Genomic DNA, 26,178 nt, shown 5'->3' with positions numbered 1-26,178 from the left:
AGTTTACAGTTTAACATGTTTAAAAGTCACTGCTAAATTATGACCATAAAGACCTGAATAGCAAATTTGTAAATTGGGATTTTGCTTATTCTTTAGAACTGACATTATCTTCCTTTACTAAATTAGTCAGGGAGTTATTAAGTTAGTCAGTGTAAGTGTAACTGTAGGCTTGATAAAGGAAGGTACAGGTCTTATTTGAAGCTGTAATGCAGTATAATCACTTAGTCCAGTGATTAGAATGGAGAGATACTTGATATGTTTGGTGAAGTGAATTAAGGGCATAAGATACATTGACATTTCTTACTATGATATCATTTTTGCTTGTTTACTTTGGAATATACACATACAGACTACTGCACAAAATACTGTTGTGTTGCTCAATGAGTTATGGTAAAGTAAGCACCTGTATAACCACTACAGAGGTTAATAAAAAGATCATTGCCCCCTTTTAACTCCTACTCCTTCCCTTCTTCCAAAAATCACACTGATTTCTTGTGCTATCCACATGGCCCAAGAGGCTGCCAAAAGCATTACTCAGCTTGTCATCACCTCTGGTGGGATTAGGAGACACTAAGTGGGACTTTCTAGGCACGCTTCTCTGCGTGTCTTTCTTCTGACTCTCGGTCCTTGTAATTTGGTCTGCCATAATGGATCACATTATTGTTACTATCACATTTTATTATCATATTATCACATATTATCATTATATTATATTATATACTATATCATATCATATTATCACATATCATTATATTATCACATTATTATTATTATCATCATTATTATTGGAAGATGACAATATTTTAAGCCAAGGCACAGAGGTCATATTGAAAAGAAATACTAACTTTAAACAATTATAAATATATAATCTTCCTGCCACTGCAGGAGATGCAAGTGACATGGGTTTGATCCCTGGTCAGGAAGGTCTCCTGGAGTAGGAAATGGCAACCCACTCCAGTATTCTTGCCTGGAAAATTCCATGGACAGAGGAGCCTGGCAGGCTACAGTCCATGGGGTCGCAGAGTCAGACACGGCTGAGCAACTGAGCATGTGCTATTTACCATTATTTGGTCTTCAGTTTTGAACTTTATAGTTAAATACACAGGTATTGTTCAGTTCAGTCACTCAGCCGTGTCCAACTTTTTGCGACCCCATGGACTGCAGCATGCCAGGTTCCCTGTCCATCACCAGCTCCCAGAGCTTATTCAAACTCATGTTCATCAAGTCGGTGATGCCATCCAACCATCTCATCCTCTGTTGTCCCCTTCTCCTCCCGCCTTCAAACTTTCCCAGCATCAGAGTCTTTTCCAATGAGTCAGTTCTTTGCACCAGGTGGCCAAAGTATTGGAGTTTCAGTTTCAACATCAGTCCTTTCAATGAATATTCAGGACTGTTTCCTTTAGGATGGACTGGTTGGATCTCCTTGCAGTCCAAGGGACTCTCAAGAGTCTTCTCCAACACCACAGTTCAAAAGCATCAAATCTTTGGCACTCAGCTTTTTTTATAGTCCAACTCTCACATCCATACATGACTAGCGGAAAAACCATAGCCTTGACTAGATGGACCTTTGTTGGCAAAGTAATGTCTCTGCTTTTTAATATGTTGTCTAGGTTGGTCATAGCTTTCCTTCCAAGGAGTAAGCATCTTTTTATTTCATGGCTGCAGTCACCATCTGCAGTGATTTTGGAGCCCCCCAAAATAAAGTCTGACACTCTTTCCACTGTTTCCCCATCTATTTCCCATGAAGTGATGGGACCAGATGCCATGATCTTAGTTTTCTGAATGTTGAGCTTTAAGCCAACTTTTTCACTCTCCTCTTTCACTCTCATCAAGAGGCTCTTCAGTTCTTTGCTCTCTGCCATAAGGGTGGTGTCATCTGCATATCTGAGGTTATTGATATTTCTCCCAGCAATCTTGAATCCAGCTTGTGCTTCATCCAGCCTGACTCACTGGAGAAGGCCCTGATGCTGGGAAAGATTGAAGGCAGGAGGAGATGGTTGGATGGCATCACTGACTCAATGGGCATTAGTTTGAGTAAGCTCCAGGAGTTGGTGATGGACAGGGAAGCCTGGTGTGCTGCAGTCCATGGGGTCACAAAGAGTCAGACACAACTGAGCGACTGAGCTGAACTGAACTGATAATGGCATGTATCCACCATTGTAGGATCACACAAAGTATTTTCACTACCCCCAAAATCCTCTGTGTTCTGCCTCCCCACAACACTGGCAACCACTGATCTTTTTGCCGTCTCCATAGTTTTACCTTTTCCAGAATTTGAGTAGTTGGAATCATATGGTATGTAGGTAGCCCTTTCACACTGGCTTATTTCACCTAGTAATATGTGCTTAAGGTTTCTTCGTGTCTTCTTATGGATTGATAGCTCATTTTTAGCTCTGAATAATACTCCATTGTCTATTTACACCACAGTGTATTTATCCTTTCACTTTCTAAAGGATATCTTTAATGCTTCCAAATTTTGGCAGTTACAAATTAAGTTAATATAAGCTTCCATGTTCAGATTTTCATGTGGACATAGATATCAACATTTGAGTAAATACCAAGGATTGTGATTACTAGATTGTATTGTAAGAGTACAGTTTGTTTTGTATGAAACTGCCAGACCATCTTCCAAAGTGGCTATATTATCTTAACATTCCCGTTTGCAGTGTGTGAATTTGGGTTGCTCTGCATCCTCTCCAGCTTTTGTTGTCAGTATTTTGGATTCTGGCCATTCTAATGGATATATAATGGTATCTCTTTGTTTTAATTCTCAGTTTGCTAATGACATATGATGTTGAACATCTTTTCATATGTTTACTTGCCATCTGTATGTCTTCTTTAGTGAGGTGTCTGTTAAGACCTTTCGCCCATTTTTAAACATGAGATTATTGATTTTCTTTTTGAGTTTTAAGAATTCTTGTAAATGGATGATAGTCCTTTATCAGATATGTCTTTTCTAAGTATTTTCTCCCAATCTGTTGGTTATCTTCTCCTTCTTTTGACATTGTCTGTTGCAGAGCAAAATTATTTTTAAATTGGAGGGTAATTATTTTACAGTGTTGTGTTGGTTTCTGCCATGCAACAAATCAAATCGGCCTTAAGTGTGTATATATATACCCCTCCCTCCAGAGCAGAAGTTCTTAATTATAATGAAGTCCAAGTATCAGTTGCTTCTTTCAAGCACAGTACTTTGGGTATTGTATTTAAAATATCATCACCATGTCTGTCGTCTAGATTTTCTTCTATGTTTTTCTGGGAGTTCTATAGTTTCTTTTTTAAGGCACTACAGATTTTTTAAGCTGTATTCAGACAAGTTGGTATACAAAATTTAGCATGAACAGCATAATGAGTCTGCTTTCTTTGGCTGGGCTGCACAGAATGCAGGGTCTTGGTTTCCCCACCAGGTACTGAACCTGCACCCTCGGCAGTGGAGGTGCAGAGTCTAAGCCTTGGACCACCAGGGAAGTCCCAGGAGTTCTGTAGTTTCGCATTTTTAATTTATATCTAGGATCTGTTTGAGTTAATCTTTTTGGACGGTGTAAAGTCTGCAAAGATTCTTTTTTTTTTTTTTTTTTCATGTGGATGTCTAGTTGTTCTAGCACCATTTATTGAAAAGATTATCTTTTTTCCACTGATTTGCCTTTGCTCCTTGTCAAAGATTAATTGACTGTGTTTGTCTAGGTCTATTTCTTGGTTCTCTATTCTGTTTCATAGATCTGTTTGTTTCTTCTCTTGCCAATATCTTACTGTCTTGATCACTGCAACTTTATAGTAAGTTTTGAAGGCAGATAGTGTCAGTCCTCTGACATGCTTTTCTTTACTTAAATGTTCCTTCCTAGTTGCTCCAGTACCTCTGCAACTACTATATTTCAATGAGTGTGCCTGTCTGTGTTTTAATCCTTCTTGCTCTTTTATGGTCTGTCCTGATCAGCTTACCACTTTGCTTTCTTTATTTAATAATCCATATTGAAATTTATAGCTAATTGTTTTTAAATTTACATGTGGCAAGCTTCTTCCCTGAACCCCTCTGATTCTCATCAGAAAGAAGTTCCACTGAAAGTAAGGAAGATCAACAGATCTCCACAATAATTGCCTCAAGTTCCCATATATCCCCCTGGCTTGCACTGTCATACTTGCCCATGTATTTCATAATACCTTATGTCATATCTCTGCATATCCCAAGACAGAATGTTCTTCTTTCTGCCAGCCCTTGAATTGACTAGTTGCTCCTCAGGCCTGATTTCTCCTTCTACCTACAAGCAGGCTGAGGTCTCCCTGAACTGTACTCCAGCTTTATTCATTTCTATTGTATTTCCTCTACAGTACTGAGCTCAGTTGTTGTAATAGATTTCTCAGTTTTCTGAGGAAAAGGAGAATTTCTTATTAATTTTGATACTCACAAACAACTATCCCAGTGACCAGTATATAGCAGTTGCTCCATTATGTATGTATGTTGAATTCCTGATTAAAACTAAAGCTACTGAGCCCCTGCTTATTGCAACTAGAGAAAGCCCACACAGCATGAATTTTAGTCATCTGTGATAATGAAATTTATAAAAATTTAAACAGTGCAAAAGCTAGCATCAGTTCCTCATTGGTAGTTAAGTTGTTTTAATAGATCCCCCTGAGGACTTTTCCCATTCAAGTATTTTGTGATTTAAAAAATGTTCAGTTTTGTTCACACTTTGAAACAGTTAACTGACAGAGATATGAGTAGATGGTAGGAAAAAAATTCAGAAGAATCTAGGAATTCCTAGATTTCTAGATAAATTCCATAATTTATAAACTGAAAAATCAGTCCTTTAGTAGATAATAAACTGTGTAATTTCTTGTGAAGTTATTTCCATTCCTTTGGTGAAAGTGAAAGTCACTCAGCTGTGTCCAACTCTTTGCAACCCCGTGGACTATACAGTCCATGGAATTCTCCAGGCTAGAATACTGGAGTGGGTAGCCTTTCCCTTCTCCAGGGGATCTTTCCAACCCAGGGATCGAACCCAGGTCTCCTTCATTGCAGGCAGTCTTTACCAGCTGAGCCACAAGGAAAGTCCAAGAATACTGGAGTGGGTACCCTATCCCTTCTCCAGGGGATCTTCCCGACCCAGGAATCAAACCATGGTCTACTGCATTGCAGGCAGATTCTTTACCACTGAGCTATCAGGTATTTACATGTATTTTAATGGTTCTTTGTTTTTATATTTCTGAGCAATTTCAATCATATAAAACTTTAAAGATTTTTATTCACAGAAGTATTGCATTTTTTTAGCATGTTCTGTGAAAAACTTCATTCAGAACTGGAATTATTAAAATTAATATTAATCTCTAGAGATATATTTTTCAGCAGATGAGAGAATACTTAGGCTATTAAACCTAATTCATAAATCACTATGTAGGGTAACGAGACTTTAATGTTCTCTTCAATTTTTCCATTAACTTGAAGTGTCCAGGGCTTTTAAATAAGTTATTTTGGTACAATCACTATGGGACAAATATGACTCTGTTGCTATGGAAAACTTACTCCTTAAATGTGCGTTTTCCCTTCTATATTGAGATCTCTTAATTCCTTTTCCATACTCCCATAATATAACATATCAAAGACTATAAGTATTCTAACACTTTTCTGTTATGATTATTGATATGTAAAATATGTATCAGAGATTATGGTAATTAAAATTAAAAATGAAGAAGAAGTAAAAGTTTAGCTTTTTAAAGGTAACAGTATTGTAGCTACCAAGAATCAGAGCCCACCATTAATTCTATAAACTACTAAAACATTTGTATGTCATAATCCAAATATAATAATGGCCTGATTTATATAACTTGATAGAAAAATTGGAAGTTTGAATTTTAAATGTGTAAATCAAAGTTCCCAGAAGTGATATGTCTGAATATTTAGTACCACATAATGCTCCAAGAAGATAAATTTGAGAAATGCATTCTTAGAAATTCAGCTTGTATGTTATATATGTCTTATAGTTATGAAAGCTGTTTAATCTAGTTTAACACTTTACTAACTTGATATTGAAACAGTTATTTTAATAATTAACATATTAGTTGATTTTGGAAATCATTTAACCAAACTCACTGTAAGAAATATTGCAGTATGTCAGTAATCTAAAGCTAATGTAGTAATATGTACTTATTTATTAATTTTTGGCTGTGCTGGGTCTTCATTGCTTTATGGGTCTTTCATAGCTGTGGTGAGAAGGGGCTATCTGATTGCAGTGCACAGTGGTGGCTTCCCTTGCTGTGGAGCGTGGATTATAGGGTACATGGGCCTCAGTATTTGTGACGCGTGGGCTCAGTAGTTGCAGCTTGTGGGCTCTGGGGCACAGGCTCTAGCTAATTGTGATCTACAGGCTTAGTTTCTCTTAGGCATGTGGGATCTTCCCAGACCAGGGACTGAACCCATGTCTCTAGCATTGGGATTCTTCACCACTGAGCCACCAGGGAAGCCCAATAATATGAACTTTTATCATGATATAACTTCCAATTTACTTCTATGGATTTGCAAATATTTGCATCAAACAATTGAACATAACTTTAAAAGGTGAACAGGTAGAATTATTTCCGAATTTTTTTATTCTCCAATCACGTAGTAAGATTAGCTTCTAAAAATAAAGCCTGAAGATGGAATGTAATATTTTGGAGGATATTTTAACAATAGGTAGATTAGGTAATCTGAAAATCCTCCCAATAAAAATGCCAAATTTAAAGCAAAATAAGATGAATATATTTGAAAGAATAGCTGGAATTACAGTAAAGTGAGGGAAGTCCTTTTGGGTCACAGAGAAAGGTGGCATGTGAAGCAGGCTTTCCTGGATTGAGGTTGTAGATAGGTGAAACCTAGGAGACAATCTGAGAGCTGATTTTGTTGGAGCGCTGGAAAAGGAGGGCTAAGGGAAAAGTAGGGAGTTAGTTTGGGTTTTAATGGTGATCCAGCTATAGGTTCTTCTCATGATGAGTGTATAGAATCATACTCTGTGTATATCAGGGCTTTTGGAGGTCTACCCTTCAGGGAAATGGTGGCTGAGAGAAATCTACTCACTTGGACAGTGTGATGATAGGAAGCTTGTTGGGGTAGTCATAGGCCCTGTATGGAAATAACCTGATTTGCTGAGGATTTGTTAATGGATCCTCATACAAGTGTTAATGGATCAACCCATACAAGTTTAGGTTTCGAGTACCTGTGAGGTCCAGGAAACCCCAAGCTAACAAATTAACAAAACAAGTGGTCTTTACTTCACACCTACTAGGATGGCTGTAATCAATAAAACAGAAAGTAACAACTGTTAGCCAGGATGTGGAGAAATTGGAAGCCTCATGTATTGTAGTGGGGATGTAAAATGATGGAGCTGCTAAGGTAAACTGTGTGTTGGTTCCTCAAAAAGTTAAACACAACATTGCCATATGGCCCAGCAATTCCCTTCCTAGGTATGCATCTAAACAAATGAAAAGCCGGGACATAAGTATTTGTACACCAATTTTCATAACAGTTCAGTTCAGTCGCTCAGTCGTGTCCAACTCTTTGTGACCCCATGGACTGCAGCACGCCAGGCCTCCTTGTCCATCACCAACTCCCGGAGTTGAATCAGACTCATGTCCATTGAGTTGGTGATGCCATCCAACCATCTCATCCTCTGTCATCCCCTTCTCTTCCTGCCTTCAATCTTTCCCAGCATCAGAGTCTTTTCAAATGAGTTAGTTCTTCTCATCAGGTGGCCAAAGTATTGGAGTTTCAGCTTCAACATCAGTCCTTCAAATGAATATTCAGGACTGATTCCTTGAGGATGGACTAGTTGGATCTCCTTGCAGTGCAAGGAACTCTTAAGAGTCTGCTCCAACATCACAGTTCAAAACGCATCAATTCTTCGGCGCTCAGCTTTCTTTATAGTCCAACTCTCACATCCGTACATGACTACTAGAAAAACCATAGCCTTGACTAGACGGAGCTTTGTTGGCAAAGTAATGTCTCTGCTTTTTAATAAGATGTCTAGGTTGGTCATAACTTTTCTTCCAAGGAGTAAGCATCTTTTTATTTCATGGCTGCAATCACCATCTGCAGTGATTTTGGGGCCCCCCAAAATAAAGTCTGTCACTGTTTCCACGGTTTCCCCATTATTTGCCAGGAAGTGATGGGACTGGATGCCATGATCTTAGTTTCCTGAATGTTGAGCCTTAAGCCAACTTTTTCATTCTCCTCTTCCACTTTCATCAAGAGGCTCTTTTGTTCTTCTTCACTTTCTGCGATAAGGGTGGTATCATCTGCATATCTGAGGTTATTGATATTTCTCCTGGCAATCTAGATTCCAGCTTGTGCTTCTTCCAGCCCAGCTTTTCTCATGATGTACTCTGCATGTAAGTTAAATAAGCAGGGAGACAATATACAGCCTTGACATACTCCTTTTCCTATTTGGAACTAGTCTGTTGTTCCATGTCTAGTTCTAACTGTTGCTTCCTGACCTGCATACAGGTTTCTCAAGAGGCAGGTCAGGTGGTCTGGTATTCCCATCTCTTTCAGAATTTTCCACAGTTTATTGTGATCCACACAGTCAAAAGCTTTGGCATAGTCAATAAAGCAGAAGTAGATGTTTTTCTGGAACTCTCTTGCTCTTTTGATGATCCAGCAGATGTTGGCAATTTGATCTCTGTTTCCTCTGCCTTTTCTAAAACCAGCTTGAACATCTGGAAGTTCACAGTTCACGTATTGCTGAAGCCTGGCTTGGAGAATTTTGAACATACTTTGCTAGTGTGTGAGATGAGTGTAATTCTGTGGTAGTTTGAGCATTCTTTGGCATTGCCTTTCTTTGGGATTGGGATGACAACTGACCTTTTCCAGTCCTGTGGCCACTGCTGAGTTTTCCAAATTTGCTGGCATATTGAGTGCAGCACTTTCACAGCATCATCTTTTAGGATTTGAAATAGCTCAACTGGAATTCCATCACCCCCACTAGCTTTCTTCATAGTGATACAGCATTGTGCAAAACAGCTGAAAGGTAGAAACCACCCAAGTGTCTATCAACAAATGGATGGATAAACAAAATGTGATTTATACTCCACTATGGAAAGGGATGAAATCTTGATATATGCTACAACATGGATAGACACTGATAATATTTTAAGTGTAATAAGCCATACATAGAAAGGCAAATATTGTATGATTCCTCCATTTATACCTCCATTTATAAGAGGTATCTAGAATAGGCAAATTCATTGAGATAGGAAGTAGAATAGAGGTTAACAGAGGTTGCGGGAGTAGGAAAGGGAGAGTTATTGTTTAATGGATACAGAATGGCTGGAGGCAAAATGTTTTGAGCATAACAGTAGTTCACCCAACACTGAGAATTTATGTAATGCCACTGCACTGTTGTTGGAAATATAAGTGGGTACTGCCATTACAGAAAGACTCTACTATGGAGGTTCCTCAAAAAAAAGAAAAATTTGGTAAAGAAAGATAGAACTACCACATGATCCAGCAGTTTCACTTCTGGGTATTTATTCAAAGGAAATGAAAGCACTCTTTTAGATATCTGAACTCCCATGTATATTGCAGCATTATTCACAATTATTCCAAGACATGGAAACAACCTGTGTCCTTAAATGGAGTAATGCTTAAATAAAATGTGGTATGTGTATTCAACAGAATATTATTCAGCTGTTAAAAAAGGAGATCTTGCCATTTGTGACTGTGTAGATGAAACTTGAGGGCATTAAGCTAAGTGAAATAATTCAGACGAAAACAAATGCTGTATGAGGTCACTTACATGTGGCATCTAAAGAGGTTGAAGTCGTAGAAATGGAGAATAGAGTGGTGGCTGCCAAGGGCTGGGGTTGGGGGAAATGAGGGTATATTGGTTAAAGAGTGTGAACTTCCCATTGTAAGAGGGGTACATTCTGAGGCTGTAATGTGCAACATGGTGACTATGGTTTCCAATACTGTATTGTATGCCTGAAATTTGCCAAGAAAGCATATCTTAAATGTTCTCATCATCACCACCACCACAACAACAAAATGGTACTTATGTGAGGCGAAGGATGTGTTAGTTAATCTTATTGTGATGAACATTTTGCAATGCATGTGTATTAAATGTGATGGTTATCACATTGTACACTTTAAAATTATCCATTGTTAAGTATCAATTATATCTCAGAAAAGTTGGAGAAAAGAATGTAATTTTAATTTCACCTACCTTACTGTTATGGACTGAATGTTTGTCTCCCCCAAATTTACATGTTGACATTCTAACCCAATGTGATGGTATTAAGAGCTTTTAGCTTTGAAAGGTGATTAAATCGTCAGCATGGAGTCCTGATGAATGGGATTAGCGCTCTTATAAAGGATACCTCAGAAAGCTCTATACCATGCAGGACACAGCAAGTGAGCTCTCGCCCGACACTAAATCTTTTGGGACATTGATCTTGGACTTCCAGACTCCATAACTGTGGGAAATAAATGTTTGCTATTAAAGCCATCTGTCTATGGTATTTTTGTTACAGCAGTTCAAATGGACCAAGATACCGATAACCAAAGTTTCTTGGGTACTCTCAGGGGTTCAGACTACAATTTGAAAATCATACTTTGAGAATAAGATTATATGACTAGATTAAAAGCACAGTTATATGCCATTCATAAGAAAAATGTCTAAAGTGTAAGTTGAAAGTATTTACTAGGGTGACAGAAAATAGACCAAAAAATATGCATGTGTTGTTAGAATCAGGCTAGGTAGGCTTTAAGGCAAAATGCATTACTAAATATAAAGAGAGCAACAATATTATGGTTAATATTCTTCAGGAATGTCTAATAATCCTAAATTTATAATGAACCTAATAAACTATCATCTCAATATATAAAGACAAATTTAACAAAGACATAATGATAGTGAAATGTATTACCATAAGGGCTTCCCAGTGGCACTAGTGGTAAAGAACCTGCCTGCCAAAACAGGAGACGTAAGAGATGCAGGTTCAATTTCTGGATCGGGAAGATCCCCTGAAGGAGGGCATGGCAACTCACTCCAGTATTCTTGCCTGGAGAATCTCATGGACAGAAAAGCCTGGCAGGCTACAGTCCAAAGGGTTGCAAAAAGTCAGTCATAACCAAAGCAACTTAGCACACACTCACATATTACCACATAGTGTAATATGTTGACATGTATCTGTAATTACTAGCTTCTCAGAGAAATGCACAACAAAGTAAACAAGCTTGTTCTAATTGACCTACAGATATGCTGACACTGTAACTGATGCCAGATATTTCATAAAGTGTGTGAGTTTAACCTCCGTATGCTGAAGGTTAAAACTGTGGCTCTCAGAACCTTATGTTCCCATTGAGATGCTTCCTAATAAAGATTGAATTAATTTAAGGGGAAATAATTTAGGCTCTAGGATTCTTAATTAACTCTTTTGAGTATTGAGACATTTTATTGCACTTTTAGGAAATACTGCTTGAAGTGACTACTGAAAAGATGCTGCTGCTGCTGCTGCTGCTGCTAAGTCGCTTCAGTTGTGTCCGACTCTGTTTGACCCCATAGACGAAAGCCCACCAGGCTCCACCATCCCTGGGATTCTCCAGGTAAGAATACTGGAGTGGGTTGCCGTTTCCTTCTCCAGTGCATGCATGCATGCTTAGTCGCTTCAGTCGTGTCCGACTCTGTGCGACCCCATGGACTGCAGCCTGCCAGGCTCCTCTCTCCATGGGATTTTCCAGGCTTGAGTACTGGAGTGGGTCTCCATTGCCTTCTTCAAAAAGATGCTACAGCTACTCAAAATAAGTATAGCTTTCCCTACTCAGAATAAGTATAGCTTTCTTCTAATAAAGAATAGTGAGGAAACTTCTCTATGCTCAAGAACGTGGAAGTAAAGAAATAAGATTGCCTCTCAGAGATAAATTATTAAATCAGTTCATACCGGATCAGAAAAAGAGATATTCAAGAATTCACTTCTCCCTGTTCTGCCTGTAGTCCGAGTCCCCGGTCGGGAAAGAAGACTCCTCAAAACAATGCAACTCGCAATAGGGGAATTTATTACTGACTGGAGCCAGGGCCTCCTGCCCTCACCAGGTGTGTGAGGACGAAAGGCCCCGAGCCCCAGTTCTCTCGGGTATTTATTAGGTCAAAATAAGCAGCAGGTAGTTGGCGCAATCGGATTGGTTACACAGTGGGTGGTTGGCGTAAGTGGATTGGTTACACAGTTGGAAGGTAATTTTTGTTGGCCCAACGTGGGGCTTTCAGCTTTCCCCTGATAGGTTCCCTTTTTTCTGGCTAGGCATATGTTGCTTGGCTGGCTCCAGGAGGCCTGATAATTATGTTACCCTGGGAAACCAGGCCTACTCCTAATCTAGGCTGCCTGCCATGGCATTAGCCGTGACAGCCTCACATTTCCCCGTCTGTTGTTCAAGTAGAGGAATCTTCTTCTTTGCCCTGTGAAATTGACTGATATTGTTGTCTCAATATCATAATGTGGATGGTATTTAGGCGCTCCCTAATAAATGAGATCAGACGGTTTAAAATGCATGGACCAAAGGTCAGTAAGAATATTAATATTATGAGTGGACCCAGGAGGGTGGAAATCAAACTGGTCAACCAGGGGGAGCGCTGAAACCAAGATTTAAACCAACCTTGTTGGGCTTTTTGTTCTCTCTTTCGCTGGGCTAGTCCCTCTCTTACTTTCTGGAGAGATTTTTGTACCACCCCTGAATGGTCGATATAGAAACAGCATTTTTTTCCCAGTGCTGCACATAATCTTTCTTGTAGAAACAACAAATTTAAACCTCTCTTATTCTGTAACACTACTTCAGCAAAGGAGCTCAAGGATTCTTGGAGGTGAGAAATGGACTGTTTCCGTGGTTTCGCAACCCCAAGCGGCGCAATAAAAAGAGTCAACTCCCCCACATTTTTCAATTTGGTTTCGATCTCTTTTTCCCCCCAGGCAGACATAGACAGGCACCTGTTCGTAGTACTGTGGGCCTTTTTGCTCACAGTTACAGGTGAACAGACCTAAAGAGCCGTGGGCAAAGAACTTGGTCAGTTGGTGGGGACCAAACCCACTACCGTCAGCCGCCAGCACGCACAAATCAAAGGTCAGTACTGGCCACCATGTCCCTTTGGGGGCCACTTTGGAGCTCGAATTAAGCACTTCTCCAGTCTCAGGATTGTAGATCATCTAAGTCAGGTTAGCCGGCTGATGGGGGTTGTGGCTGGTTCTTCCTGGGCCGATGAAAACTGTTATTAGCAGGAGAGTTAAGAGGGCTCTCGTCGTACGAGTTTCAGTTTTAAAGGATGTGACGGGTGAGGTCTTGCCTCCCCTTCTGCTTGCATCCTCTCTTGTTCTTCCGGGGTGGCTTGCCACAAGTGATTGCAGTGAACCCAGGGCCCGATCCCATCGACCTTAACAGCAGTAGGAGTGGTAAGGAGAACAACATAAGGGCCTTTCCATCTAGGTTCTAATGCTTTAGACTGGTGTCGTTTTACCTAAACCCAATCACCCGGGCCAATATTATGTGAGGGGATGGTTCCCTTGCTTGTTCCCTCGTGTATCTCTCGAATTAATTTTTAAACATGGCTATGCACCTTGCTTAATGCCATCAGTGTTTGCTGGAATTGTCCCAAGGTAGGGGGTGGTAGGCATTTTCTCTCGAATATAGGACACACAGGAGGGGTCTTCCATACAGAATCTCAAAAGGGGTAAGATTCAGCTTATAAGGGGTTGTTACGCGCTCTAAAGAGTGCGTAGGGAAGGAGGGTCACCCAGTCCCCACCAGTCTCTATTGCCAACTTTGTCAAAGTTTTTTTTAGGGTCCGATTCATTCTTTTAACCTGTCTTGAGCTCTGGGGATTATATTCACAATGTAACTTCCATTTTGTCCCAAGAGCTTGGGCTAGCCCTTGTACAATCTGGCTCACAAAGGCAGGTCCGTTATCAGAGCCCATAGTCACTGGCAGCCTGTACCTAGGCACTATCTCTTCTAAGATCTTTTTTAGCAACCACTGTTGCTGTCTCTCCCTTAGTGGGGAAGGCTTTTACCCACCCCGAGAAGGTATCTACAAGAACCAACAGATAGCGATACCCGTACTTGCCTGGCCCTACCTCAGTGAAATCTATCTCCCAGTGTTGCCCTGGCTCTTCCCCTCGGTACCTCGTTCCAGTGTGCTGCCTTTTCTGTCCTCATCAGCTGGCACACTTTGCAAGCCTGGATTATCTCTCGTACAGTTGTATTTTGTCGAGGGAACCTCAGGCAGGCCATCTGGAGAAGAGTCAAGGTCTTTTTTTTCCTCAAGTGTGTAGTTGTGTGCAGGTGTTCACATAGGTGATGATCCAGGATGGCAGGCAATATCAGGTTGTTGTTTTGATCTCGGTACCATCCATCTTTGTCATCTTTCTGGAGGGTGGTATCCTCATTGATCCAAATGAGGTCAGGGAGGGAATAGTCGGGGACTGAGGCAGACTCCCCATACCAGGAGGTGGAAGTCCCATGGCTAATGTGGGGGCGGCATAGTCCCAGCTGGCCGCTTTTAGTAGGGCCCGTCTGAGTGTCTGGAAAGCCTGTTTTATTGGCTCAGTCCAAGTCCAGTTTGGGGTCTCTTTACTTCCCTCATACAAGGGCCGGGCCTTCTCAGCAAACCCCATGATCCACAGTCTACAATATCTAACAGTCTCCAGAAACTCTCTCATCTGGCAGGGGGTCTTGGGCTCTGGTATCTGCAATATTGTTTCCTTCATGGCCTGAATTAGCCACCTTTGCCCCTGCCTGATCTTATACCCCAAATAGGTGACCTCTTGCCGAGATATTTGCGCCTTCTTTGCGCTAGCACGATATCCCAAGGTGCCTAGAGTCTGTAAGAGGTCACCGGTGGCACGGCTGCATGCCTCCTCTGTGGTTCCAGCCAACATAAGGTCATCCACATATTGCAGCAGGATGACCTCTGGGTGGCGAGTCCGATATTCATAGAGGTCTTCACTCAAAGCCTCATTAAACAAGGTAGGGGAGGTTTTTTTTTTGAACCCTTGTGGGAGGCGGGTCCAAGTTTGTTGTACTACCGTTTGGCCTTCCCCCTCAGTCCACTCAAAGGCAAATATCTCCTGGCTCTGGGCCGCCAGGGGTAGGCTGAAAAAAGCATCTTTCAAGTCCAACACAGTGTACCAAGTGTACTCAGGCAGCAGACTGCTCAGGAGGGTATACGGGTTGGGGACAGTAGGGTGTATGTCACTCACCCGCTTGTTGACTTCTCATAGGTCCTGGACAGGTCTGTAATCCGTACTCCCTGGCTTCTTCACCGGTAGTAAGGGAGTGTTCCAAGGGGATTGGCACCGCTTGAGAATTCCGGCATCCATGAGCCGCCGAATGTGGGGAGTGATCTCCCGCCAAGCCTCCTGGCTCATAGGATATTGTTTCACCCTCACAGGAGTCGCCTCGGCTTTTAGTTTGATAACGACCGGATATCTCTGTTTAGCCAGTCCCATTCCTGCTGTTTTTGCCCATGCCAACGGGTATTTGTGGACCCACGGTTGTATATCTGGTGTTATAACCTCTGAGGGCTCAGGCACAAAAAGTCTGTATTCATCTCTTAAAGCTAGAGACAAGACATGTATCGGCTGTCCAAGTCCATCCGTGACTGACATTCTCCCAGGGTCAAAATGGATCTGAGCATTAACTTTAGTCAACAAGTCCCGTCCAAGTAGAGGGGCTGGGCATTCTGGTATCACCAAAAACGAATGGGACACCTGATGGGTCCCCAAATTTACTTTCCGTTCTGTGGTCCAACAATATTTTTTTTGTCCCCGTGGCTCTCTGCACCAAGCTGGTTTTCTTAGACACTGGTCCCAGTTTTTGATTTAAAACAGAGTGTTGGGCGCCAGTGTCCACCATGAAGCCAACGGGTTTCCCCTCCACATGTATGGTTACCCAGGACTTGGGGAGGGGTGCCGAGTCTTGACTCCCCTAGTCACTGTCTTCTCCCACATATAGAACTCGAGTTCCAGGGGAAATTCTCTCTCTTTGGGTTGTTCCTCTCTTCAGGTCCCTCTTAGGGCACTCCTTTTTCTAGTGCCCCCATTCTTTGCAGTAAGCGCACTGATCTTTCTTTAGGGCCTGCCTTTTTGGTCTCTCTTTTTCTCCCATCTGGGGGCCTTGAGGCTCCCTCAGTTCTGTTCCGGCCTTTATCCCTGCAGAAAGAATCTTGGCTAGCTATCTCTGGTTCTTCCGGTTTTCTTTCGCCCTATGTTCCCTATCTTTTTTTCTGATCTTCTCAGCTAGTTCCCTTTCTTCCTGACGAAGTCGTTCTTCCCTTTCTTCTGGGGTCTCCCTATTATTAAATACCTTTTCAGCTGCTTTCAGTAAGTCTTGTATTGTCTGTTTTCTTAACCCCTCTATCTTTTGTAATTTTCTCTTAATATCTGGGGCTGCCTGATTCACAAACACTAGTAGAACTGTAGCACGTGATTCCTCAGCCTGGGGGTCCATGGGTGTATATTGCCTGAAGGCTTCCATTAGCCTCTCTAAGAAGGCTGACGGGCTCTCAGTGGGCTCTTGCCTTACTAAATTTACCTTTGCCAAATTTGTCGGCTTCTTAGCTGCGGCCTGCAGGCCAGCCATTAGAGTCTGGCGGTACACTCGGAGATGCTCCCTACCTTCCACTCGCTCAAAATCCCAGTTAGGCCGCAACAGAGGAAACCCCTCATCCACGAGAAGAGGCTGGGCGGTTGGTCTCCCGTCGACCCCCGGGACCCGTTTCTGCTCCTCTGCCAGGATTCGCTCCCATTCTTCCATGGTGAAGAGCACCTGTAACAGCTGCTGGCAATCATCCCAGGTGGGGTTATGAGTGAACACAATGGAATCTAAGAGGTTAATGAGGCCTTGGGATTTCTCCGAAAAAGGAGGATTTTGGGTTTTCTAATTATACAGATCACTCGTGGAAAAGGGCCAGTACTGATAGGTTTGCTCTCTGTCTGGGCTAGCTGGTCCCACCCGGACGGGGAGTGCCTGTACAGTAGATGAAGGTAACTCTGGGTCCCCATGATCTTGCTCACCCCTATTTTTTCTATTTTTTCTCCGGGGTTGGGATTCCCTTGTCCCTTCTGATTCATCGGGGTGGGGGTGGGGGCTCTTCCCCCCGGGGGGCTCCTGCAATGGAGGAGGGGCATATGGTGGGGGCCTAATTTCCGTCTCCAAGTCAATCAGGTTCCGGTCCGAGGATTCCTGCAAGACTGGTTTTGGGCCCTTATTCTTGGCTTCCTCTGGGGGAGTGGGAGTTTTTATAACCAGGGCCTGTACATTAGGAGAATCAGGGAGTTTGTGAACAAAAAGTTTTAACCATTCGGGCGGATCTTTTGCTAGATCTTGCCAGACCATAACATATGGGACTTGGCTCGGGTGGCCCCAGGGATCAGGAGCCATAACTTTTTTTTTTCACCGCCCGAATAATAGAAGGTTGAAAAGTTCCCTCTGGAGGCCATCTAACTTGGAAGGTGGGCCACTCTGCAGAGCAAAAGGTTATTAATTTACTCTTTGTAACTAGTAGCGACAGATCATATGCTCTAGCCCTGACATCCGAGAAATGATCAGTCATGAGAGAGAGTGAGGTAGATTTTCTTTGCCCCATAGCGAGAGTCAGAAGAAGTCATCGAGAATTACCACCAATAATTCCTATCAGGAGTGGTGGCGGCCAGGAGGTTGGGCTTGTGGTATGCTTCGTGGAACTATTTGAGTGCCTTAGTCGCTGCACAGAAGTTTTCTTGCTGGGGGCGGGCACCCTAAGGGTTTCTAACCCGTTCTGTGACCCCCTTATCCTTTCACGGGAGTCTTCCAGTGGCAGGCGCCCTATTGGCTCTTAAGTGCCTGTCCCGTGCCCACACAGACGGGTTTTTATTTGGCCAGATTCTCGGTTTAGAATACGAGAAAAAAAAGAAAGGAGTTTCACCCTCTCGGGCTCCCGTTACTGGGGCTGACTTGTTGGGAGGCCTTCAGAATCCGCCAGGGAGTAGCCCTGGCCAGGACTCATCAGTTGCCCCGACAACTGTCTGCCCGTTCACTGAAACTCCCAGAAACAGAAATGAGGCTCCAAGGCTTTATAGGACGAAGTAGACAACGACACATCAGAGAACGAGACAGGAGACAATGCCGGCAGTTATACAGAAAAACACACAGACAGACACACATCGGCCGACAACACAGATCCTCTGGAACAAGGGTCACCTTACCGTATGGCGTCCACTGTTCCCCAGATTCGGGCTTAGGAGAGGAGGTCTCCTTCCCGCAGAGCTGGCTGCCTCCCAGCGCGCTCGCTGGCCTCGGCCTCATGCCAGCCGGAACGGCCAGTCCGTTCCCTCATGGAAAGCTTTCCCTAACGCCAGACAGCTTCCTGCTTCACAGCAGGGTCTTGGCTTTACTCTGGTCTTTTTGCGCTAGACACCTTCCTGCTTCGCAGCAGGGCCTCGGCTTTACTCTGGTCTTTTTGCGCCAGACACCTTCCTGCTTCACAGCAGGGCCTCGGCTTTACTCTGGACTTTTCTAGACCTGCCTGAGCACCGGTGCTATTACCTGTCTTTTTTCCCCTTTGTTCCAAAGAGCGTTCTTCCCCGGTCAAGGGATCCCGGACGAGCCCCCAAATGTTCTGCCCGTAGTCCGAGTCCCCGGTTGGGAAAGAAGACTCCTCAAAACAATGCAACTCGCAATAGGGGAATTTATTACTGACTCGAGCCAGGGCCTCCCGCCCTCACCAGGTGTGTGAGGATGAAAGGCCCCGAGCCCCAGTTCTCTCGGGTATTTATTAGGTCAAAATAAGCAGCAGGTAGTTGGTGCAATCGGATTGGTTACACAGTAGGTAGTTGGCGTAAGCGGATTGGTTACACAGTTGGAAGGTAATTTTTGTTGGCCCAACGTGGGGCTTTCAGCTTTCCCCTGATAGGTTCCCTTTTTTCTGGCTAGGCATATGTTGCTTGGCTGGCTCCAGGAGGCCTGATAATTTTGTTACCCTGGGAAACCAGGCCTACTCCTAATCTAGGCTGCCTGCCATGGCATTAGCCATGACAGCCTCACACTCCCATACTAGGGAAGTTTTCAGCTATTATCTCTTCAAATATTTTCTCAAATCCCTTCTCTCTCTCTTCTCCTTCTGGGACCCCATAATGATAATGTTGCTACATTTAATGTTGTCCCAGTGGTCTCTTAGGCTGTCTTTGTTTTTTTTCACTCTTACATCTGTATTCTGTTTTGTGGCAGTGGTTTCCACCTTTCTGTCTTCCAGGTCACTTATCCATTCTTCTGCCTCAGTTATTCTGTTATTGATTCGTTCTAGATTATTGTTCATCTCTGTTTGTTCCTTAGTTCTTCTAGGTCTTTGGTAAACATTTCTTGCATCTTCTCCATTATTTTCCTGAGATCCTGGATCATCTTCACTATCATTATTCTGAATTCTTTTTCTGAAAGGTTGCCTATCTCCCCTTCATTTAGTTGTTTTTCTGGGATTTTATCTTGTCCCTTCATCTGGGACATAATTCTCTGTATTTACATTTTAACTCTAACAATTTAATAACTTTCTGTGATGTGGTTTTCATTCTGGAGGCTGCAGGATTGTAGTTTTTCTTGCTTTTTCTGTCTGCCCTCTGGTAGATGAGGCTAAGAGTCTTGTGTATGCTCCCTGACGGAAGGGACTGGTGCTGGGGAAAACGGGGTTTTGCTCTGGTGAGCAGAGCTGTGCTCAGTAAAACTATAATTGAATTGTCTGCCGATGAGTGGGGCTGCACTCCCTCCCCCTTTTAGTTGCTTGGCCTGAGGCAACCCAGTCCTGGCGTCTACAGGTTCTGTGGTTTCAAGAGGGCTTATACCAAGGGGGAACTCCCAGGATTGCTGCTGCCAGTATTCACCTCCCTGCAGCGAGCCACTGTCAACTGTGGCTCCATAGGAAACCCTCCAGTATCAGCAGATAGGTCTGATTCAGTCTCCTGTCTGGTCACTGCTCCTTTCCCCCAGGTCCTAGAGCACGCAAGATTTTCTTTGTACCCTCCAAGAGTGGAGTCTCTGTTTCCCCTAGTCCTGTGAAAGCCCTGAGATCAAATCACTGGCCTTCAAAGTCAGATTTCCTGGAGATTCCTAGTCCCTTTAGCAGATCCCCAGACTGGGAAGCTTGACATGTGGCTAAGACCCTTCACAACAGTGGGAGAACTTCTTTGGTATTGTTGTTCTCCAGTTTGTGGGTCACCCACCTGGCAGGTATGGGATTTGATTTTACTGTGATTGCATCTGTCCTACTGTCTCATTAAGGCTTCTTCTTTGTCTTTGGACGTGGGGTATCCGTTTTTCGTGGGTTCCAGCATCTTTCTCTTGATGGTGGTTCAATAGCTAGTTGCGATTTTGATGCTCTCTCAGGGAGATGAACACATGTCCTTCCACTCCACAATCTTGAACCAATCTGCCTTTGCTAACAATTGTGGTGATGTGGCCCTTGTTACATACCTAGTGGGACAGCTTGGTAACTCTGGCCATTCAGAGGAGACAATTAACTTATTTTTCTCTGATTCTTTTGCTTTACTGCCTATGATTTGGTTTCCTGGGCATTTTCACCTAAAATACATTCACCAATCTACCAATCAGTGAACACAAGTCGTAACTGGTTTTTGTAAATGAAAGTAGCATCTTAAAAAAAAAAAAATTCTGCATTAGGTTACAGTGAGTTAGCTCCCCAGAGTCTGATTCCCTTGCATGTACCAGAAATCAAAGTCCCAGACACCCAGAGCTTAACTGAAATGAGATGATGGCCTGAGGTCCTCTTGACTGTGGGTCTGTTGGGAGGACAGCATACCTCTCATGAGAGATAACCGACCTCACTGCCTTACGCTCCCTTCTCACTGCAACACTTATGACCCCAGGTAAGGGCGTGCTCTGGCTCATTATCCTGAGTTTGAGCGTCAGGCGAGTGTACACTCCATGGTTCTGTTTCTTCACAACAAAGATTTGGAGTGACGGACATTAAAGCTCTCGGCATGTCACAGCTCTCGGGTCTTGGACAGACCATGTTATAGCTCTCAGGTCTCGAACAGACCATGTTATAGCTCTTAGACAAATCAGTGTTACAGCTCCGTGTTACAGTTCTATTTTATTTAAAAAATAGCAGGAAAATCCATCTTCGAGGCGTGAGGGCATGTCGACCCACAGACGCCAAGAGAAGAGAGCCGCAGCGCGTGGGGGAGAGAGAGAGAGAGAGACCCCCAGCCCGTTGGCTCCTCTTTTTATATATTTTTTTCTCCCCCTGGGCCTGCCCTATGTAAATTGGGCTAGCCAGGAGTGTTGTTTGTTCTACCTGAGGTCCTCACTCCTGTCCTCAGACCTTCTTTTGTTCTATTTTTGCAGGCTTTTTTCTTCCTTGTCTTTTAGCCACCGCCATTCTGTACTCTTGTTTTCTATTCTAACTACCTAACATTCCCCCCCCTCAAGAGATGGGAGGCCCAATTCTTTGGGAATAGGGGCGTCAAGGTCTTTCTTACTTCCTGCTGAACTGGGATGGCGAGGGGCATTGGGCCTTCCCCTCTTGCTAGTCTCAAGACTCAGAGTCTTATAGCAGAGTCCATCTAAGGGTGAGTGGTATTTTCCGTGGTCGACTGTGGCTTTGTATCTTTGTTGAACTGGCGCTGCATGTCGTAGCTTGACCTGGGCAGAGACAAGACAGGTTAGACAATTGACAGTACATGGAACAATCATAAGCAGCATCAATATGGCGTAACAAGGACTAGCAGGGACATTAACCAATTCCAAATTCACATCACCAGGATGGCTCAAGTCCCTTCTTGTTCAGGGATCAGAAGATCTATCTCCTGTCTGTCTTGGAGTACGATCCCTACCAAGCTGTGTAGGCTCTTTAGAGTTATCCTGAGAAATCTTATCTCCAGAAACTTAATATTTGGGATGTTCATTAGATGGCACTCATTTGTCATCCTGAATAGGCATCTGAGATCTCCCAGGTGCTCACAGGTGTACTGAGTGTCCTCTTCTGTTTTCTTCCACAGCTTGACTCGTGAGTAGTGAATCCAGGAGTCATGTTCTGGTACCTTGACTGCTTTGGGGGTAGAAAGTATTACAAGGTAGGGGCCCCTCCATGTGGGCTGGAGTTGAGCCTTTGGGGACCCATCTTTCCATACTTTAATTAGGACTTGAGTCCCTGGAGCATATAGTGGTGACTCCTTAGAATCTTTGGGGTTCTGGTTGACACCCCGTAAGTGTATATCCTGTTGGAATTGCCCAAAGGCCATGGTATAAGACTGGAGGGTCTGCACCTCTGGATCTAGGAAGAGGTCATTGATATAAACAAAAGGTCTCCCATATAGCATCTCATAAGGACTAAGACCAACCTGTTCCTTAGGGGCAATACAAGTGCAGAGGAGAGCTATTGGTAAAGCCTCCTTCCACCCAGGGAGTTCTCCTGGGTTATCTTTTTTATTGCTGATTTTAAGAATTGGTTGGCTCTTTCTACTTTTCCTGAAGACTGAAGCCTCCAAGCACAATGGAGATAATAAGTAATGACCAATGCTTTAGAGACCCTTTGGGTGACCTTAGAAATAAATGATGTCCCATTGTCACTTTGTAATGATCTGGGCAGACCAAATCTTGGAATGATTTCATGGAACAGCTTTTTTACCACCTCCTCACCCTTCTCAGTTCAGGTGGGAAAGCCTTCAATCCATCCTGTGAATGTATCTATCATGGCTAATAGGTATTTATATCCTTGAGAAACTGGCATCTGGGTGAAGTCCATCTGCCAGTCCTCTCCTGGGCAGGCCCCACGTCTTTGGATGGGCTGGGCTAGCTGGAGTCTTCAAGCTCCTTGGGGGCTGTTTAATTGGCAAGTGGGACAAAAGGAGACCACTTGCCTTATAATTGTTTGAAGGCCTGTTCGTTTTAAGGAACTTTCTAGTAATCTTTGGAGGGCCTTTTACCCTAAATGAGTAGTGGCAGGTAAGGAGTTAACCAACTTCCATTGGAGGTTTCCAGGCAGAAAAAGGAGTCCCTCCTTTTGGAACAACCCCATATGATCTTCTTGAAAGCCCTCACTCTTAGCTTTAAGAGTCTCACCTTCAGTATATGAAGGAGTTTCTGGCAAATTAGTCTGTGGAACTAAGGTCATGGTTCTGTAACGCTGCTCTCTTAGCTGCCTGATCAGCTGCCTTGATTCCCTCGTGCCACTTCAGTGCTCCCTTTTTGGTGCCCTGTAGTGTGGGAGACTGAAACCTCAGTGGGCAGATGGACTGCCTCCAAGAGTCTAAGAATTTGATCACCATATTTGATTGGGGACCCTCAGGTGGTCAAGTGGCCCCTTTCCAAATAGCAGCACGTGCATGTAGCACCAGAAAGGCATACTTGGAGTCAGGGTAAATGGTTACTCTTTTTCCTTTTCCCAGCTCTAAAGCTCGAGTCAGGGCTATGAGCTCAGCCAATTGGGCTGAAGTACCTGGTGGCAGATGCTTAACCTCTATGATTTCAAAATTGGAGACTACTGCATATCCGGCTCTTCTTTTTCCATCCAAGACAAAGCTGCTTCCATCAATGTACCAGATTTCCTCAGGATTGGCCAGAGGATCTTCCGACAATCCCTCTCGGGGTTTTGTCCAGTGGTCCAAGGTTTCTAGGCAAGAGTGAAAGGGAAGAGAGCCCTTGGGGGTAGGCAGGAGGGTGGCTGGGTTAAGAACCTCACAAGGGGATACAGTGAGGCCTGGATTTTCCATCATTTCTTGATATCTGAAGATTCTTTGATCAGACATCCATAAATGGCCTTTCCCATTTAGGAGTTGTTTTACTTGGTGGCTGGTAAAAATAGTTAGTTTGTCCCCAGAGGAGAGTTTTAAAGCCTCTTCTATCATGATTGCAACAGCGGCAAGATTTCGAAGGCAGGGGGGCCAGCCTCGGGCGGTTGGATTGAGCCTCTTGGCTAAGTAAGGTATAGGCTGGGGCTCAGATCCCAACGTTTGAGTGAACACTCTCAAGGCTGTTCCCTCTCTTTCATGGACATAAAGTTGGAATGCTTTTTCTGGTTCTGGCAACCTCAAGGCAGGTGCCTGAGTTAAGGCCTGTTTTAGTATAGCCTCTGCCTTCTTTTGAGGAGTTCCCCACATCAGTGGGATTGAATCATCTCATCCCTTTAAGCTTTCATATAAGGGCTGGGCAATTAGACCATAGTTGGGTATCCAGTTTCTACAATACCCAGTTAGCCCAAGGAAAGCTGGCAATTGTTTTCGAGTCGTGGGGGAGGGCAACTAGAGGATTCCTTGTACCCAATCAGAGGACAGCCTCCTGGACCCGTGTGTAACCTGAACTCCCAGGTAAGTGACCTTTGTCTCAACCATCTGTGCCTTAGCACGGGAGACTTTATATCCCCTTTCTGCCAAAAAGTTTAGAACCTGAATTTTATGTTGTTGGGCATTTTTTTTTCATCTGGAGAGCAGATTAGTAGGTTATCTATGTATTGTAATATTTTCCCATTAGGTCCCAGGTCCAGATCTAGGAGATCCCAGCTAAAGGCCTGTCCAAACAAGTGGGGGCTATCTCTGAAACCCTGAGGTAATATTGTCCAAGTCATCTGTTGGTGTTTTTCTCCTGGGGCCTCCCACTCAAAGGCAAAAAGATATTGGGATTCTTTAGCCAGTGGTATGCAAAAAAATGCATCTTTGAGAGCTAAGACTGTAAACGACTTGGCACTGGGTGGTATTTCTCCCAAGATTACATAGGGATTGGGTACTGTGGGATGGAGGGGGACTACAACTTCATATATGATATAGAGATCTTGAACCATTTGCCAGGTTCCATCTTTTTTCTTTACTGAGAGGATTGGGGTGTTGCATGGCGAATTGGTGGGGACCAATAGCCCACAAGCAAGGAATTTATTTATTGAAGGCTGTAGTCCCTCCCGAGCCTCCCTTTTGAGGGGATATTGTTTCTGGCTAGGAAACCGAGTGGGATCTCAGAGGACAATGATAACCAGTTCAGCTTGATGGGCTCGTCCAGGAATTCCCTGGTCCCACACCTGGGGGTTAATTTTGTCTTTCCATAGTTTTTGGTCCCTCTCTATTGGAGAAGGTGTAATGGGTTCTTCAGTACTAACCAGAAGCTGTGGGGCCCTAGGGGCTGAAAAGCTTCCCGTCACAAGGGTGGTCCCCAGTTTAGTGAGTATGTCTCTTCCCATTAAGGGAGTAGGACAGTCAGGGACCACCAGGAACTGATGGGAAATTATCTGTCCATCCCAGCAACAAAGAAGTGCTTGGGTGAATCTTCTAGTAGTTGCTTTTCCTATAGCACCCAAAATGGTACAAGTTTGGGAGGAGAAGGCTCCGGAGTAGGAGATCAAGACAGAGCAGGTAGCCCCTGTGTCAACCAAGAAATTCTCGGACCTACCTGCCACATCCAGTTGCACCCTTGGCTCCAGCCCCGTGATGGTTATCTGTGACAGGCGGGCTGGCTGGAGAGGGCCGCTTCAGTCCTCTTGAACCATCGTGAGGGGAGGCTTGGCCCTTGATCTTGAGGCTCTTGGGTCCCGAGGGCAGAGTGCCGCCCAGTGTCCCAGTTGATGGCATTTGTAGTAAGCCATTTTAGGAGACTTGTCACGGTTTGGACACTCTTTGGCCCAATGCCCCACCTGTCTACAGATTAGGCATTTGCCTCGTGCCTTGTCATTCAAGGCCTTGGGGTTTGCCATAGGGCTTCCCTGGAGGGTGGCCAGCATCTGGGCATGCCTTGTCTCCTTCTCTCCCTCTCCTGGGCCTTGGCCTCTTTCTCCTGTTCTCTGTTATAAAAGGTATTGGTGGCTGTCTGGACCATCTCATCTAAAGAGGAAGCAGGGTCCTGCTGCTGTAGCTGTTGTAACTTAATTCTGATATCTGATGCACATTGGGATAGGAATTTGTCCTTTAAAATCACCTGTCCCTCCTAAGAGTCTAAGTCCAGATTGGTAAACTTTTGGAGGGCCTCTTTTAGCCTTTCCAGAAAGGCAGTGGGGTTCTCATTGGGCTCCTGAGCTTTTGCTGAGACTGGGCACAGTCCCACGAGTAATAGGCTTCCCTCTATTTCCATGGGTGGACTTCCTTAGGGGTGAGTCTTTCTGAAGCTTATCCTACGCAGCACTGTTGCAACCAGAGAGCCAGGCGTCCCTGGGTCAGGGTGCAGATCCCCAGGCAGGCTGAGGCATGACAGCTTCCTAGAGATTG

The 26,178-nt window shown here is 43.9% G+C and overlaps 1 protein-coding gene and 2 long non-coding RNA genes across 3 annotated transcripts in view; 1 reads left to right on the top strand and 2 right to left on the bottom strand.

The window, feature by feature from the left end:
* Positions 1 to 11,544, top strand: part of LOC122673617 — a 74,961-nt gene extending 63,417 nt beyond the window's left edge. Inside the window, exon 3 of the long non-coding RNA XR_006334750.1 lies at positions 11,433 to 11,544. This is a non-coding gene — a long non-coding RNA (uncharacterized LOC122673617). The remainder of the gene's footprint in view (positions 1 to 11,432) is intronic.
* The window catches only part of LOC122673217, a 499,807-nt gene that overhangs the window by 381,290 nt on the left and 92,339 nt on the right, over positions 1 to 26,178 (bottom strand). The gene's annotated exons all lie outside the window — the stretch shown is intronic.
* LOC122673616 lies at positions 21,608 to 25,533 on the bottom strand. The gene is made up of 2 exons (XR_006334749.1): positions 25,370 to 25,533; positions 21,608 to 21,637 (listed from the first exon to the last, which is right to left on the bottom strand). It is a non-coding gene; the product is annotated as an uncharacterized LOC122673616 (long non-coding RNA).

The sequence above is a fragment of the Cervus elaphus genome, chromosome 17 (genome assembly GCF_910594005.1).
Source record: "Cervus elaphus chromosome 17, mCerEla1.1, whole genome shotgun sequence".
Lineage (NCBI taxonomy): Eukaryota > Metazoa > Chordata > Mammalia > Artiodactyla > Cervidae > Cervus > Cervus elaphus.
The sequence above is the reverse complement of the archived record's forward strand: the minus strand, read 5'-3'. Positions and strand labels throughout refer to the sequence as shown.